The 19264-nt window shown below is 41.9% G+C and overlaps 1 pseudogene; it reads left to right on the top strand.

Annotated features, from left to right (window-relative positions):
- Positions 1-1023: 1023 nt before the first annotated feature.
- Positions 1024-10263, top strand: LOC114617978 (annotated as a pseudogene).
- Positions 10264-19264: the final 9001 nt, after the last annotated feature.

The following is a 19264-nucleotide window of genomic DNA, read 5'->3' as shown; positions in this document are numbered from 1 at the left end:
TGCAACAAGCCTCTCACAAGAGATTTATTGGGCAAAAAACCAGGAGGGTGGCTGCCTCTGCTCTGGTGAGAAGCAACAAAGAACTGAGCAGGAAGTAGGCTTTAACTAGAGCAGTGGTTTTCAACCTTCCTAATGCTGCAACCCTTTAATACAGTTCCTCAATCATAAAATTATCTTGTTGCTACTTCATAACTGTAGTTTTGCTACAGTTATGAACTGTAACTTAAATATCTGATAGGCAGATGGTCTTGGGCAACACCTATGAACAAGCCATTCAACTCCCAAAGGGTCACAGCCTACAGGTTGAGAACCATTGCTCTAGGGACCAGTGAGATTTCGAGCTCAAGGATTGGCAGGTTTTCAAGTCTCGAGCTTGGGCTTTTTACCTTACAACATTGAATGGAAACGTAAAATAAAAGGTGGTCATGATTACTCCTAAAGTATGGAGATTTATACTGTAGACATAAGAATGAAAACAGACAGAGAGAAGAGTCCAGGCTAAACATGGCCAGCAGACTAACCCAGACCATGAGAGGAGAGAGATGGGAAGGGGAGAGCAAGAGTGGAGCCTCCAACCAAAGCGGCCCAGGCTAGGGGGCCAAGAGACTGGCATAGCCAAAATCGCTCTGTTGTACAGGGAGGTGGGGGGAGCAAGAAGGGGAGGGAGAGGGGCTACAACTTCTGGGAGGAGCCACAGGTAGAGTGGTGCGGTGGAAATGGTTATCCCCTTTGATAAGTTAGAAAGGCATTCTCTCAAAAGCAAAGGAGAGAGGAGAGGGGGTGAAGAACTCTTGGAGGAATCAGGAAAAAGGTGGACAATATTTGGAATGTAAAACAAATTTTAAAAGACTCAAAAATGTATATTTTATAGATTTTTTCAGAGATCAAATATGCTAATGAAACACCAGAACCTAATTTGTGCGTCTAAAGCAATAATGACAGTGCCTTTTCCTAGTAACAACAAAAGATTTGGCTTAGAACAAGATTTTATTTTGGCGGCCACGTGCGAGCAGCAGGCCGGACATGCCTGATCGCCCCAATCAGGGAGCCCGGAGGGGTTAGATGCCTGGAGTTACTGTAAAAGACGTTGACCAGCAGGAGTTCGTCAGAGCTCTGACAGCCTTCCTCAAAAAGTCCGGGAAGCTTAAAGTCCCTGAATGGGTGGACACAGTCAAGCTTGCCAAACATAAAGAGCTCGCCCCATATGATGAGAACTGGTTCTACACACGAGCTGCTTCCACAGCGCGGTACCTGTACCTCCGTGGTGGTGCAGGGGTTGGCTCCATGACCAAGATCTACGGAGGACTGCAGAGAAACGTGTCAGGCCCAGCCACTTCCGCAGAGGCTCTAAGAGTGTGGCCCGCCGGGTCCTCCAAGCCCTGGAGGGGCTGAAAATGGTGGAAAAGGACCAAGATGGGGGCCGCAAGCTAACACCTCAGGGACAGAGAGATCTGGACAGGATTGCTGGACAGGTGGCAGCTGCCAACAAGAAGCATTAGAACAAAGGATGCGACTTCCGGTTTGGGACCGAGCCTAGAGCAGGTCGCAGGCAGCAGCTCCGTACCCAACCGCAGAAAACCAAGAAAAACAGGGACTCCCAGGAGCTTGAACTCACGCAGCATCCCAGGTAAGTTAAAAACAGCACTCACCCCAAACAGGGAGCAACAGGGACCCACTGGGACCCAGGAATTCGCTCCTGGCCCGGGGCGGGCTCCATCCGGTCTGGGCCCCAGCACTCGCGGATCCCGGGAGGCAGCTCTGCACCCAATCTCGCAGACTCCAGAGGAAGCGGGGCTCGCAGGACCTCTGTGCCAAGCAGGGTCTTGGGCTAGGAGGTGGCAGTGCTTGCCCCCGAACAGGGAGTGGCTAGGACCCACTGGGACCCAGGAGTTCACTCCAGGGCCGGAGCGTGGGTTCCTTCCGGTCTGTGCCAGAGCAGATCCCGAGAGTCAGCTCTGCACCCAATCTCACAGAACCTAGAGGGAGCGGGGCTCTCCGTGGCTCAAGCTAGCTCAAGCAGTTTCTTAGGCTAGGAGGTGGCAGTGCTCGCCCCCAATCAGGGAGCAACTGGGACCCACTGGGACCCACTGGGACTCATTGGGATCCAGGAATCCGCTCCTGACCCGGAGCCCCGGCCCCTTCCGGTTTCCACCTGAGCACCGAGCACATCTTGGGCCTCATCTCTAACTCAAGCAGCAAAACCCATCCCAATCAGTTCTGACACAACCTAGATAATAGGAAAGACAGGCCCCAGTCAGAGACAGCACTGGTAGCGCAAAGGTGACCCAGATGGCGAAAGGCAAGCGCAAGAACACAAGCACCAGCAACCCAAGGTACTTGCCAGCATCAGAACCTAGTTCTCCCACATTAGAAAGTCCTGAACTCCCCATATCACCAGGAAAACAAGAACCAGATCTAAAATCATTTCTAATGATGATGCTAGAGGACTACAAGAAGGAAGTAAATAACACTATCAAAAAACTTGAGGAGAACACAGGAAAACAGGATGAAGTCCTTAAAGAAACACAAAAATCCTTTAAAGAATTACAAGAAAACACAAACAAACAGATGAAGGAATTGAACAAAACCATCCAGGACATAAAAATGGAAGTGGAAACAATAAAGAAATCACAAAGGGAGACTATCCTGGAGATAGAAAACCTAAAAAAGAAATCAGGAGTCATAGACACAAGCATCACCAACAGAATACAAGAGATAGAAGAAAGAATCTCAGGTGCAGAAGATACCTTAGAAAATATTGACACAACTATCAAAGAAAATGCAAAATGCAAAAAGTTGCTATCTCAAAATATCCAGGAAATCCAGGACGCAATGAGAAGACCAAACCTAAGGATAATAGGTATAGATGAGAGTGAAGATTCCCAACTTAAAGGGCCAGTAAATATCTTCAACAAAATTATTGAGGAAAACTTCCCTAACCTAAGGAATGAGATGCCCATAATCACACAAGAAGCCTACAGAACGCCAAACAGACTAGATCAAAAAAGAAATACCTCCCGTCACATAATAATCAAGACCCAAAATGTACAAAACAAAGACAGAATTTTAAAAGCAGTAAGGGAAAAAGGCCAAATAACATATAAAGGCAAACCTATCAGAATTACACCTGACTTCTCACCAGATACTATAAAAGCCAGAAGATCCTGGACAAATATCATACAAACCCTAAGAGAACATAAATGCCAGCCCAAGCTACTTTACCCAGCAAAACTCTCAATTACCATAGACGGAGAAACTAAGATATTCCATGACAAAACTGAATTTACACAGTATCTTCCCACAAATCCAGCTTTACAAAGGATAATAGCAGGAAAGCTCCAATACAAGGAGGGCAATCATACCCCAGAAAGAGCAAGAAAATAATCCTTTTCCATCAAACCCAAAAGAAGATAACCACACAAACGATGTCTCCACTATTAGCAAAAATGACAGGAAGCAAGAACACCCTCTCCTTAATATCTCTTAACATCAATGGACTCAATTCCCCAATAAAAAGGCATAGGCTAACGGACTGGATACGCAAACAGGACCCAGCTTTTTGCTGCTTACAGGAAACCCACCTCAGTGACAAAGACAGACACTACCTTAGAGTAAAAGGTTGGAAAACAATTTTTCAAGCAAATGGTACTAAGAAACAAGCGGGAGTAGCCATTCTAATATCGAATAAAATCAACTTTCAACTTAAAACTATCAAAAAGGATAAGGAAGGGCATTTCATACTTGTCAAAGGAAAAGTCAACCAACATGAACTCTCAATTCTGAATATCTATGCGCCAAATACAAGAGCATCGAATTTCATAAAAGAAACCTTACTAAAGCTCAAAACACACATTGCACCTCACATAATAATAGTGGGAGACTTCAACACCCCACTCTCAGCAATGGATAAATCATGGAAACAGAAACTAAATAGAGATACAGTAAAACTAACAGAAGTTATGAACCAAATGGACTTAACAGATATCTATAGAACATTTCACCCTAAAGCAAAAGAATATACCTTTTTCTCAGCACCTCATGGTACCTTCTCCAAAATAGACCATATAATTGGGCACAAGACAGGCCTCAACAGATATAAGAAAATTGAAATAATTCCCTGCATCCTATCAGATCACCATGGTCTAAGGCTGGTCTTCAAAAATGACAAAGAGAATGGAAAGCCCACATTTACATGGAAACTGAACAACACCCTACTCCTTGATAATCAGGTAAGGGAAGAAATAAAGAAAGAAATTAAAAACTTTTTAGAATTTAATGAAAATGATGACACATCATACCAAAATTGATGGGATACAATGAAAGCAGTGCTAAGAGGAAAATTCATAGCTCTAAGTGCCTACAAAAAGAAACTGGAGGGAGCATACACTAACAGCTTGACAGAGCACCTGAAAGACCTAGAACAAAAAGAAGCTAATACACCCAAGAGGAGTAGAAGGCAGGAAATAATTAAACTCAGGGCTGAAATCAACCAAATTGAAACAAAAAGAACTATCCAAAGAATCAATAAAACCAGGAGCTGGTTCTTTGAGAAAATCAACAAGATAGATAAACCCTTAGCTAGACTAATCAGAGGGCAGAGAGACAGTATCCAAATTAATAAAATCAGAACTCAAAAGGGGGACATAACAACAGAAACTGAGGAAATTAAAAAAATCATCAGATCCTACTACAAAAGCCTACATTCAACAAAATTGGAAAATTTGGATGAAATGGACAATTTCCTAGACAAATACCAGTTGCCAATGTTAAATCAGGACCAGATAAACCATCTAAACAGTCCCATAACCCCAAAAGAAATAGAAGCAGTCATTAAAAGTCTCCCTACAAAGAAAAGCCCGGGACCAGACGGTTTTAGTGCAGAATTCTATCAGACCTTCAAGGAAGACCTAATCCCAATTCTTTTCAAACTATTCCACAAAATAGAAACAGAAGGTACACTACCCAACTCATTCTTTGAAGCCACAATTACACTCATACCTAAGCCACACAAAGACCCAACAAAGAAAGAGAACTTCAGGCCAATCTCCCTTATGAACATTGATGCAAAATTACTCAATAAAATTCTAGCGAACCGAATTCAAGAACACATCAAAACAATTATCCATCACGATCAAGTTGGCTTCATCCCAGGAATGCAGGGTTGGTTCAATATTCGGAAATCCATCAATGTAATCCATTATATAAACAAACTCAAAGAAAAAAACCACATGATCATCTCACTAGATGCTGAGAAAGCATTTGACAAAATTCAACACCCCTTCATGATAAAAGTCTTGGAAAGGTCAGGAATTCAAGGCCCATACCTAAACATAGTAAAAGCAATTTACAGCAAACCAGTAGCCAGCATTAAACTAAATGGAGAGAAACTTGAAGCAATCCCACTAAAATCAGGGACTAGGCAAGGCTGCCCACTCTCCCCCTACCTATTTAATATAGTACTGGAAGTCCTAGCCAGAGCAATTAGGCAACACAAGGAGGTCAAAGGGATACAAATTGGAAAGGAAGAAGTCAAAATCTCACTATTTGCAGATGATATGATAGTATACTTAAGTGACCCCAAAACTTCCACCAGAGAACTCCTAAACCTGATAAACAACTTTAGCAAAGTGGCTGGATATAAAATTAACTCAAGCAAATCAGTAGCCTTCCTCTACTCAAAAGATAAACTGGCTGAGAAAGAAATTATGGAAATGACACCCTTCAAAATAGTCACAGATAATATAAAATACCTTGGTGTGAACCTAACCAAGCAAGTAAAAGACCTGTATGACAAGAACTTCATTCCCCTGAAGAAAGAAATCGAAGCTGATCTCAGAAGATGGAAAGATCTCCCATGCTCATGGATTGGAAGGATTAATATAGTAAAAATGGCTATTTTGCCAAAAGCCATCTACAGATTTAATGCAATCCCCATCAAAATTCCCACTCAATTCTTCTCAGAGATAGAAAGAGCAATCTTAAAATTTATTTGGAATAACAAAAAACCCAGGATTGCGAAAACTACTCTCAGCAATAAAAGAACTTCTGGAGGAATCACCATCCCCGACTTCAAGCTGTACTACAAAGCAATAGTGATAAAAACTGCATGGTATTGGAACAGAGACAGGCAGGAGGATCAGTGGAATAGAATAGAAGATCCAGAAATGAACCCCCATACCTATGGTAACTTAATCTTTGACAAAGGGGCTAAAACCATCGAATGGAAAAAAGATAGCATCTTCAACAAATGGTGCTGGTCCAACTGGTGGTCAGCATGTAGAAAAAAGCAAATTGATCCATACTTATCTCCTTGTACAAAGCTCAATTCCAAGTGGATTAAGGACCTCCACCTAAAACCAGCCACACTGAAACTAATAGAAGAGAAACTGGGAAAAAGCCTGGAATACATAGGCACAGGGAAAAAGTTCCTGAACAGAACGCCAATGGCCTGTGCTCTAAGACCAAAAATTGACAAATGGGACCTCATAAAGCTGCAAAGCTTCTGTAAAGCAAAGGACACAGTCAATAGGACAGAGCGGCAACCAACAGATTGGGAAAAGATCTTCACCAACCCTACATCTGATAAAGGGCTAATATCCAAGGTATACAAAGAACTGAAGAAATTAGACTCTAGACAATCAAAGAACCCTATTAAAAAATGGAGCACAGAGCTGAACAAAGAATTCTCAACTGAGGAAGCTCGAATGGTTGAGAAGCACCTAAAGAAGTGTTCAGCATCCCTAGTCATCAGGGAAATGCAAATGAAAACAACACTGAGATTCCACCTCACACCAGTCAGAATGGCTAAGATCAAAAACACAGGTGACAGTACATGTTGGCGAGGATGTGGAGAAAGAGGAACACTCCTCCACTGTTGGTGGGATTGTAAACTGGTACAACCACTATGGAAGGCAGTCTGGCGGTATCTCAGAAAATTGAACATAGCGTTACCTAGGGACCCAGCTATACCACTCCTGGGCATATACCCAAAAGAAGTTTCACCATACAACAGGGACACATGCTCCACCATGTTTATAGCAGCCTTATTTATAATAGCCAGAAATTGGAAAGAACCCAGATGCCCTTCAACAGAAGAATGGATGCAGAAAATGTGGTACATTTATACAATGGAGTACTACTCAGCTATTAAAAACAATCAGTTCACAAAATTCCTAGGCAAATGGATGGAGCTGGAAAATATCATCTTGAGTGAGATGACCCAATCTCAAAGGAACATACATGGTATGCACTCACTGATAAGTGGATATTAGCCCAAAAGCTCACAATTTCTAAGAATCTTCATATAGACCACATAAAACTCACATAGAAGAAGGAAGACCAAAGTATGAATGCGTTGGTCCTTTTTAGAAGGAGCATCAAAAGTTTCAACCAGAACTCCCAAAGTCTAAACCACCAACCAGAGAGCACAAAGGGAGGGACTCACACACCGGTATAGGGAATTGAGGGTGACCTTGTTAGACTCCAGTGAAAGTGGAGGGCCAAGGTCCCCAAAAGTTTGGATCCCCTACTGTGTTGGAATTCGAGAGCAGGGAGATGGAACTGGGAGGATGTTTGGAGCACACCATCACAAAAATTAGGAGGAAGGGGTAGGGGATAAGGGATTTGGGGGGAGAATGAAAAAGGAGACAACATTGAAAGGTAAATACGTATAATACCCAATAAAAACCCCACACAGATAAAGAATTTAAAAAAAAAAGGAGAGTCTATTTATTTTAAATTAATTTCAAAAGTTTCTAGGAGATGCAAATTGGCTAAGATACTATTTTAAGCTCTCCACAAAAGAATTTAAATCTCTGTTCAATATTCTCAAGAGAGTGGTAAACCCTAACTTCCTCAACAGTTAATTGACAAAAGAGAGGTAATCTCACAAAAAGTAGAAAAAGCTATTTCTAATCGATATATCACATAGTCTGATTAATTGTCAGTGGAGCTATAAAAGTCCTTTGACAAAAGATTATTAATATAGATTTATATATCCTTAAATAAGGCCTTCATGACTCTCTGAGTGTGGAAGGAGCAACTCTTGGCGCTTCTGCCCTGATTTTACAAAAACTCTGAAAAATTGGCTTTAAAAACAAAAGAGGGGGAACGGTACCCCCTCAGAAGGAGTCCCCCTGAAATACTCTCCATCATGCCTTGTTCACTTTTCTCTCTCTAAAGCTGAAAGCTCATGGCAAATCTCTTGCTGACCATGTTGGTGACCTCTGGCACCACCAAGACCAACAAAACTTTGCCACAGATATGGGGAAGGACCCTCATACCCATAAAGGGAATGCCCCAGTCCCAGTTCCCTTATGGAGCCGAGGACTGATATGCCTGTCCAATACCACAGAAGGCACAGCTAACCGGCTACCACAAATATTAATGAAAAAAATAGATACCCTCACAAAGCCAGGCCCAATCATAAATACGATGAATAACAATTTACATCCAGGGAGAGAAATCTCCCTGAGAATCCCCTTCTTTTTTCTTTCCAGGTAAAATTGAATCACCCATGATGCCTGCTATTAGAAGTTCTAACCCAGATGGACCAGAAGCCAGGAGCCTCGCCCTTACCCTCACCCCCTACCTTTTCCCACCTGCACAAGAACCCCTGAAGCTGGGCAACTGCAAGATCCTGCTTGGCAACTGCAGATAGACTCAAAGCAATGTACCATATCATCTGAAGAATAGCAGGGAGACCATAACTCAAGCAGTGTGCCATATCTTCTGAAGAATAGCAGGTTGCAGTCCTCCTCGCCCCCACGAATAACCAGGACCCACCGGTCGGGTCAAGTGGCACCCAGACATGGGGCTCAAGGCACGGACCCATCCAGACGGACCCTCATTGAGAGGATGTGCGCACGACATCAAGATTGAGCAAGACAGAGATCATCGCCCGTGACCTGTCGTCCATGGAACCAGGTTGATGCTGCCATCAAGAAGGCAGTTGAAGTTCATTACCATCAGCTGAAAATTGCAGAGAATCCAGAAGTGACTCCGCAGGAGACTGACACAGCTGTCAGCTCCCCTGCCTCCCCCTACGGTCTACCCCTAGACTTCCACGCCCTCCAGAAGGGTTCCTGGTATGCCTGGCTTTGCCCTCATTTCTCTCGCTAGAGAGCTTGGCCTCTTGATCACCACAACAAAAATTGGCTTTTTCCTAAACCAAGGCCACCCTTGATATGGCCGCTAACATTGGGGAGCCTTCCTTTATGACAATATTACACCCCAAACTGACAAATGGTTGGTAACTTGAACATTTACAAGAGACTAGGATGGCTGTGAGTTAGCCCAATGACGGGATTATTGTAGGTCCACTTCCCAGGGGCCCACCCAATGCAGCCGAAAAGGAGTGCGTGGTGCTGGGAGTGGGTGCAGCCTACATGGCCTAAGACAGGGCTCTCACCCTCCTTTCACCCACATCAGAGTCCCTTGACGTTGCCCATCGTCGACAGCCTAAAGCCTTCGACCATCGATGTGACTCGTCTCACATCAGTGTTTTGGGGTTGTGAACTTGTCTAAGACCCCCCATAATTAGACATCCAAATTCAAAACTCACATAGTTGGGATTGAACATAAGACGCCTTCTCTAACTAAACAGAGAAGGGGGAGATGCCAGAAGCCAGGACCCTCGCCCTTACCCTTACCCCCTACCTTTCCCCACCTGCACAATGTCCTCTGAAGCTTGGCAACTGCAAGATCCTGCTTAGCAACTGCATATAGACTCAAAGCAGAGTACCATGTCTTCTTAAGAATAGCAGGGAGACCATAACTCAAGCAGTGTACCATATCTTCTGAAGAACTGCAGGTAGATCATAATTCAAGGCAGTGTACCATATAGACCATGACATGTTTCAAGGCACAGGCCAAGAAGATTTTGTACTTTTCCACCACCTGGACCCTCTTACCCCCTCCCCTTGTAAAACATGCTATAAAAAAGCATTTCATGTTCAAAAAAAAAAAAGAAATTAATAAAAAAAGAAAAAAAAAAAACCACCACCTCTCTCACCTCTGTAAACACCTTCTTTCTCCTATAAAGGGGACTTCAAGAGGCCAGCAAAAATTGCTTTCTCAAATTCTGACTTAGTGTGAGGCAGCAGACTGGCCAGTCCTTGTGTATCTCAAAAAATCAGCTTCTTTTAATTGGATGATCGTGGATTTGGTCTTTTGTAGGTCTTCACCTGTCAATAAAAAATTGATGACCAAAAAAAAAAAAAAAAAAAGAACAAAGGATGCTGGTTAATAAATGGCCTCATTCATTAAAAAAAAAAAAAGATTTTATTTTATGTTAAGATAATTCCTTATCATTTCTGCTGATTTTGCCAAGCTCCTGACTAGATAGAAGCTTTACAAAGTCAAGGTTCATATGTATCTGTTTACATTAAAGCCTTTTAAATTAGTATTTTATAAGCAATTTATAAGCACTTTATAATTTTATAAGCAACCATCTTAAATTTATTTTAGTACACTTAATATCCTATGTATCAGTACCTATATATGTATAATGTGTGTCTAAACTTTACATACTATACAAAGTTTACAAGATAAAAGATGTAAATTTAATACATGCAAAGTGACCAATAACTACTGTTTTATACAACATGCCTTTTAATTGAACATATAAAATAAACTACCCAGCAAAAATCTTGCTGGGGCCAGGCAGTGGTGGTGCACGCCTTTAATCCAGGCACTTGGGAGGCAGAGGCAGGCGGATTTCTGAGTTCAAGGCCAGCCTAGTCTACAGAGTGAGTTCCAGGACAGCCAGGGCTACACAGAGAAACCCTGTCTTGAAAAACAAAACAACAACAACAAAAAAAATCTTATGACATTTTCTGCTTCTCTTTCTCTCTCTTGCCTGAATATGATTAGATTCAGTTTTGTTTGTATATCTTTCTCTTCCGGATCCTCCTCATCTTCCTACATAGAAAAAAAAAATGTAGACCAGACTAGACTTGAACTCAGAGATCTGCCTGCTTCTGCTTCCTTAGTTTTGAAATTAAAGGCCTGGGTCACACAATTAGCCATCTCTGATATTTTAAATAAGTGTCATGTGGGTGAGAACCTGCCCTGTTAGCATGTCATCTAAATGCATTTGTCTTAACTAAAGTCTTCATACTCGTGTACATAAGATGCATTCGTCTACTAGAAAGTGAAACAGTGGCCTCTAGCTTTGTTCTCTGAGTTGTAAGAGACCTAAAACTAGATTTCTGTCAGTGCTACGGACTTATTTTTCTACTGAGCCATAGATTCTAAACTTTATATTCAAACTAGGAGCCGATACATACATGAGTCCTGTGTGGTTCTGTATCATTGTTGCTGGCTCCTTTCTTTGTGTGTTAAGCGCATACAAACCTAGGAGGCAAAGCTTCAGAAAACGCTTTACCCTGTTAATGCTGCCAACCTTTCCTTGGTTGTATTGAATCTTGGCTAGTCTCTTTAAGCAAAGATAATCAGACATGTTCTAACCCTTTCCATTCCAAGCAGCATCTCCTAGTTAATAAAGATTACTGCTCGTCGTTCACCCAAGGCTTTGTGAATCCGTGAACAAGTAGTTATTCGCTCTTATTGATGGCGTTCTGTGAAGCTTTTTGGTTGCTGTCTGTTAACGTCCACAGAAGTACAACTTTTGACAGAAAGAATCTGAGTAGTGTTTGTGAGATGACAGGACATCACCCATAGGATATACAGAACTCAAGTGCGAGAGTGGCCTCCAGGTGCCTTTACCCTAAGGACCATTGCTTCTATTACTTGCTGTATTAGCCATTCATATGTAAAGTTTTTACAAAGATCCCATGTGCCACCATTGCCCAGCATGTGTTATCTTCTTTGCTCTACATTTAAAAGTTGGCAAGGAAAAACTCAATCACTTGATTTTCCAGGCTGCACTAAATGAGTATCATTTGGAATCGTCTGTGTAGAGCCTCATTCTGACCCCTTTCAGATACTTCTACTGAATGTGAGTCAGAGTTTGAGACTCTTTTGATCTTGAGGCCAGAACAAGTGGCCCTGACCTTTGCATTTGTGACACTCTTAGTTTGCAGCTGACGTATGACACACAAGCACATACATTAGAGGACAAGTTAGAGCTGGAGATTAGCCCGCATCCACTAACCCAGATGGTACCCTGGTGCAATGCTGTTTCTACCAGGAGCTAGACCCTTCTCTCATGTACACAATGTCATCATGTGACCTCTTTTTGGCTCAGTGCATCCATCAACATTCTGATTTTGTAAATGTATTGTTTGTAACACCTTTTGCTTTCCCCTAGGGTTCTTCTTGTTTGTCCCATGAGACAATGTTATTATCCAAACTGTATTCAGTGAACTAAGGCTTTGTGAGGCCAAATGATAGGCCCAAAGGTTTCTCCTCAGAGTGGCAGAATTTCCTGAAATCCACAGGTCTTTGGCCTCTTGGACTGGGAGTCTTGCACTATATCTCACTACTGAGTGTGGTTACAGTCTCAAAAATAACAACCTAACTGACCTCATGACCCAAGCCTAAGATGCGTTGGGGAACCACTCAACGTGCTTCCGGATTTTTGTCTTTATACCCAGGCTTCTGCTGGAGTAGCTCTGCTCCCTTCTCTTTGCTCCTGTGCCAAAACAGAACCCCTGCTTTCTGATTCAACTGTGTTATTTCAAAAAGCAATCTCTATTTTTCCAGTAACACCCACACTTCATTTTTTCACAGGCTTTTTTTTTTCATGCTAGAGAAGGGAACTGTGTTGGACAAAGCCATATAAAGATGACATCATAGGTTCAGTCTTCTGGCTCTAAACAGGCAGTCCTAATTCCTGTAATTGTTTAGCCATTGTGGCACTGAGCACGTCTCAGTCTCTTGCATAGCTATTCTCATCCTTCTGTTCTAGGTCCCTTTTTGAGTGAGAACTGAGGAACCTAGGTATTCGTTCTCTTCAATTCATCCTAGAACCACCTCCTAGATCGAATCAAAGGGCACATGTGTAAATTCCATCTTTAGACTGTGATTCCTGTCTTTGTCAGTAGGCAGGAAAACGTGCTTCTACTGTTTCCTGAACATGATTTTAGAAGTCAGAATTGCATTAGGGCAGTTGTTACAAATACAGACGGAAACCAAACGGTGAAGAGAATTTTCCCTTGCCGGTGCAAAGAGGAAGTAAAGGACAGTGCAGTGAATTCATAGTGAAGTTGACTCTCCAATGGATTCTCCATTATCTGTGGTTGTCTTTATCAAAGACAGGGTTTCGATGTGTGCCCCTGGCTTTCCTGGAACTCAGAGATCCCCCTACCTCTCTGCCTCTGCCTCTGCCTCCTGACTGTTGGGACTAAAGGCATGCACCACAATACCTAACCTTGTGGTTGTCTTTAAAGTAGCCATGATTTTATTTTGTAGAATAACAATAAATGGTTTTCTTTGTTCTTTACTTCTTCTTCTTCTTCTTCTTCTTCTTCTTCTTCTTCTTCTTCTTCTTCTTCTTTTGACATCTTTCTTGACTTTTCTAAAGTCACAAGGATGGGAAGCACTATCTTGAGGTTTGTGCCACGGGACAAGCAAATCTTCCAGGTGAAAGACACGATTACTGTCCTCGTGTGATCCCATAGCCAGGGCTGGCTCAGCAGTTCTCAGTGTATTGTGGAGATGGCTCGTTTACTATAATGCTATGTGCATTTATTTAAAGAATAGAGCACAGGACCAGCCTTAATGTCTATCAAAATTAAAATGGCTAAATAGACCGTGGAAATAGACCTTCAGTGTTGCAGCTATAAATAATGAGGTTGATAGAAATTTGGCAGGTAAAACACTTCCTGGAAAGACTGTGTTGGTCACCTGGCAATGCAGAACAAATAGGAAGGCCTACTAGGTTAAGGCCACAGATACTGTCTCCCAACAGGAGCCAGGAGGTGGATGCCTCTGAGTCTCTTAAGAAACTTCTGTCTGAGATGCTGTGCTAGTTTACTTATACTAGCCCAGGGAGTAGCACTATTAGAAGATGTTGCCATGTTGGAATAGGTGTGTCACTGTGGGCGTGGACTTTAAGACCCTCATCCTAGCTACCTGGAAGTCAGTGTTCTGCCAGCAGCCTTCAGATGAAGATGTAGAACTCTCAGCTTCTCCTGATCTTTGCTGCCATGTTTCTGCCTTGATGATAATGGACTGAACCTCTGAATCTGTAAGCCAGTCCCAATTAAACGTTGTCCTTGTAAGAGTTGCCTTGGTCATGGTGTCTGATCACAGCAGTAAAACCCTAACTAAGATGTCATAACCAGTATCATCTCAAGGCTCTGGTGAGTGCATCAGCTTCAGGTACTTACTGACTGTCGGTCAGTTACACATGTTCACAACCCAACACTTGCATTCACTAGAGGAAGAAGTAGTAAGGGCCAAAGTGGGAGGGGAAGAAGAGAAGGGAGAGGGAGGGAAAGAAAGCCTTTGAAAGAGCACAGCTGCAGGGCGGTGGTGGCACACGCTTTTAATCCCAGCATTTGGGGGGGCAGAGGCAGGTGGATTTCTGAGTTTGAGAGTTTAAGGCTAGCCTGGTCTACAGAGTGAGTTCCAGTCCTGCCAGGGCTACACAGAGAAACCCTGTCTTGAAAAAAACAAAAAAAAAAAAAGAAAAAAGAAAAAAAAAGAAAGAAAGAAAGAGAGAAAGAAAGAGCACAGCTTACCTCCGCTGCCACCAGCTGACCATCGCTGTGAATGCTCTGATTCAATGCAATATCATCCATTACCATTATGACTCTTTGAAGCTCAGCTCGTCCCAAATTTTCCCACAGGAACAACTTCAAGGCAGCTCCTGCATGCCTTTGACACAACCCCACTGCTTTTACACAGCCTCATTGCTGCATATCAAATGCTTCCAAAGAACTCTGTGCCTTTCTTAGCTCAGACATGGATCTGCCATTTCTCCAAGGAACCTGGGCTCCTTTCAGGAGGGAACAGATGTCATCTTGAAATCTGTTTCTGAGGACTGACTAGACACAGTGGCTTTGGTCTCTAATTCTCTGTAGATGATGATGATGGTGGTGGTGGTGATGGTGATGATGATGATGACGATCACCATCACCACCACCACCACCATCACCACCATCACCATCACCATGGTCTGAGTTACAACTGAGACCAATGTTATCGGTTACTGAATATTATTATTGGTAAGGTTTTTCAGAAGTCAGAGACAGACTAGTATACCTTTAAAGGTTAACAAATTATCCCATCTCTAATCTAATCAAACCAAATTATACAAACCTTCTTAAGCTTCTCTTCAATTTGCATCCCCTTCTCCCACAATAAAGAAAGAAAAGCAGGAAAAAGAGAAATGCCTGGTTTTCCTCTAGTTTCTCTAATAAATAAAACACGTTTGTCACTAACCCAGGCAAGCTATTATATTCACCTCCAAAGTGTCTTTTTGTTTTCAGCTAAGCTTTAGAACACCAGCAGTGGAGAAACACCAGGGTGAGGATGGTGAACCCCGAAGCCATGATTACACTAAGCAATTCTTCCTTGTAAGTTGCTGTTTCAGGTCAATTGTCAGAGCAACAGGGAAATGAAGGGATGTGTTTGCCCTGCAGACAGTTATAGACACCATCAAACTTCACCGTGGATCGTTCCCTTCAGTACAACCCACTCTACTTTGTTTGGGTGTGCTACCTAAATGAAAAACAAAAATCTCTCTTTACAGCCATAGCATGAAAATATGTGTTCAGGTTCATTTTTAAAGTATATAAAATGTTCCATGGTTCCAAAGCCAAAACTGCCTATGAAGAAGCATTCTTTTCACTGTTTACTTCGTCTTTGCCTCTTAATCCTGAGGTCTTCACTCCAATATCGAAGGTTTTATTAGTTTTGGGGGTAAGGTTTGTTTTAAAAAACATAAACACATAAAACTTACATATTTATCTCTCAACATTTCTCATGTAAAAGATGGCATACCATAAATATACTTTATTCACTTAACAGTATAACCTACAATTGGTGGATACCTGTATTTAAAGATATTCTTCATTCTTTTTGATAGTTGCTATATTTTAGTTATTTTTTCATTGCTATGATAAAATATTCAACAGAATGGAAGACTAGTTTATTGGGCTCATAGCTTTGAGGATATCAGTCCATCCTGGAGGGGAAGGCAGGGCGGCTGGGGTGGGTCTGTCCGTGGTCTTAGAAGCTCACAGAGTGGCTTATTCACACCTTAGTGCATCAGGAAGCAGAATCTTTGGACTAGAACAGTAAGTGGCTATAATCTGCAAGGTCTTTCCCAACAACTCACTTCTGTGAGCAAAGCCAGAGTCCAAAATGTTTCCACAACTTCCCCAAATAGTGTCATCTACTAAGGGTGGACTGAGTGTTCATACACACACTTCCATGGGAGACTCTTCAATTAAGTGTGACTGTGTGGCTGACTCTCTGTTCCCTGGAGGGGCCACAGCTCATCCAGTCCCTGCTGGACACTCAAGCTGTTCTGGCGTGTTCTGCCGCAGCTCTTTCCTTGTTTGTCTTCCTCTGGAAAACACACGACCTCACATTCTTGGGGGCCTATAGTTCCAACTTTTCTAAAATGTATTGGGGAAGCATACCTAAATTTGCATTTTCCTAAGGGTTAACAAGTAATGTCTCTCCACTTTTTGTTTTCTCCATATTTTTTTATTGGTTGGTGTATCAGCTTCTTTGGAGAAATGTCTAAGTCTGAAGTGTTGTGGTGATCTTTGTTTCTCTGTTTTTTGCGGGTTTTATAATTTTTCATTGAGTTTTAGGAGTTTATATATTCTGGATATGCATTCATCATCAAATATATGATCTGAAAATATTTTCCCTCTCTTTGAGTTACTTTACTATTGGCAGTATTGTTCAACGCACAGTTTTTAATATAAATAAAGCAGTATAATTTGTCTATTGTTTATGGTGCCAATAGCTTTGGAAAGTTCAAGAAAAAAAAAAGATTTAGTCTTCTTTCCTGCTCTATGCTATTGTCCCACATAATCCTCTCTGGAAATGTCCTCATAGACAAAAGTTCATTTCATCAGTCCTTCATCCAGTCAAATTGGCAACAAGATTACCTCTTATCAATCTGAAACCCAACCACATCTTCCTATGTCACACTTAATTTTCTTTCTTTCTCTCTCTCTCTTTCTCTCTTTCTTTCTTTCTTTCTTTATTTATTTTATTTTATTTTATTTTATTTTTGTTTTTTTGAGACAGGGTTTCTCTGTGTAGTCCTGGCTGTCCTGGGACTCACTCTGTAGAACAGGCTAGCCTCAAACTCAGAAATCTGCCTGCCTCTGCCTCCCAAGTGCTGGGATTAAAGGAGTGCGCCACCACCGCCCAATGACACTTAATTTTCAAATAAAGAGATTAACAAGGTCGTAATTCCCCCTAACATAGAACCCTTACCTACTATACAACCAAGAAATGCACAATCTTTCCGTGGAATATGTGGCAAAGTCTCTTGAGAAATGCTTACAATTAATATCCCATAGCTTAGCATGATAATATAAACTTAATACTTAAAATTGATATTAACTCAATCATTGTTATATTAAATAGCACAGGGAAAGGAGATGGAAGAAAACAAGGATATCTACTTGATATATGTGTGCAAACAACTGGTCACCTGTGGTCACAATTGGTATTTATGTCTTCTACTATCTATTCTGTACTCCCTCTGTCTTTGGCAATTACCTTAGCAGGTCTTTGTTCTTTACCTGAGTAGATTATATAAACCTTCATTCCTGAAGTGTCTGGACCACTTATTTACTTGGCCCTCACCAGATCCCTCTGGGATCTCCTACACTCCAGACATACTCTTTCTTTTTTTAAAAATTTATTTATTTTATTTATAAGAATACACTGCAGGTGTCTTCAGACACATACTAGAAGAGTGCATCAAATCATATTACAGATGGTTGTGAGCCACCATATGGTTGCTGGGAATTGAACTCAGGACCTCTGGCAGAGCAGTCAGCGCTCTTAACCACTGAGCCATCTCTCCAACCGCAGACATACTCTTTCTTAACTCCACTGTGGAGTAACAGTCCTACCTGGTAGTCCAGCTCAAGCCCCACCACAAACAATGCAACTGTTGTTGGCCTGCCAACTCAAAGGCATGGAGAGCCCAACGTGGCTAAGGGATGTCTTAGCTTTTTGCTCAATGGAATGATTGCTGAGTCTTCTGTTAGAAGCACTCCTCCCTCTGGAACCAAGACCTCTAGGCCAACAGAGCAGAAGGCTGTGGGACAGGAAGCAAACATCACTAGTGGATTGCTAGGGATGGAGGTATGTAGCACTACTCATTTCTGCACCATAATTCCTAGACCTTTAAACCTGGATTTAGTAATCCCAATAGGGATACTGGGTAAAATGAACGGCTGTAACTAGGGTTTTGGTAAAATAGTAATGAAGAGTACCAGGTAAGAAACATTCTACAGCACCACAATAAGGTTTTAAGTCTTTGGATAAACTTGTGTCCACAGACTGTGTAGCCTTTGCAAACACTTCTTAGCTCCCTCCTCAATACCTCCCTCCTCATATATGAGTAGTGTTGAGGACCATGCAGGAGGAACAACAAATGGCTTTAGAACGCATGGAATTCGACTTACCAGCTCACACAAGCACAATGGGTATGTTCCGGAGAGGCAGAGCCCAGGGGAATATGTGTCCTGAGGACTTCATTGCAGTTGTGGAGATTGTTGCTTAATCTAAGAACTGTAAGAAAACTCTAAGGGAGCTTCCAGCGTCTCACTGGGCAGTGTTACTGGCACTTATAATAATAATGCTTGCTCTCTTTCAGGCATTGCTGGGGGAGCAGATTAACGATTCAGTCACCACCCTTGTAAAGAACTTAAAAAATGTAGACTGTTAGCTTTGACCGCCAGCCCTAGAAAGAATTTGGAGATACAGATTGTTAGTGAAGTTAGGTTAAGATAGTTTTGCTGGTGGCTCTGATGTAGAAAATCTTCGGGAACAATTTGAAGTTGAGACAGGCACACTCTTAATAGTAGAGGTAGGGAACTTTTTGAAGTCAGAGAACAACAGTGGCAGCCTAACTACTTGCATTAGCTGACATGACTGAACTGGTGATTTAGGTGGTGATTGGCTTCTTGTACCTATTTTTGCCCTCAGCTTCCTGATATGATTTAATAAAAAATTGTTAAACGAGTAGATGTGCACCCTGAGGATTTAAAGTAGAAATAACTGATTTTTTAATATAAAAGTTTAAATTCATGATTTTTAAAAAATTTTTATAAGATTACTTTTTAAGATAAAAAAAATAATTGATTCTTTCTTT

This window comes from Grammomys surdaster, unplaced genomic scaffold (assembly GCF_004785775.1).
Source record: "Grammomys surdaster isolate TR1022 unplaced genomic scaffold, NIH_TR_1.0 139, whole genome shotgun sequence".
Classification (NCBI taxonomy): domain Eukaryota; kingdom Metazoa; phylum Chordata; class Mammalia; order Rodentia; family Muridae; genus Grammomys; species Grammomys surdaster.
This window is presented reverse-complemented; position numbering and strand designations above follow the sequence as displayed.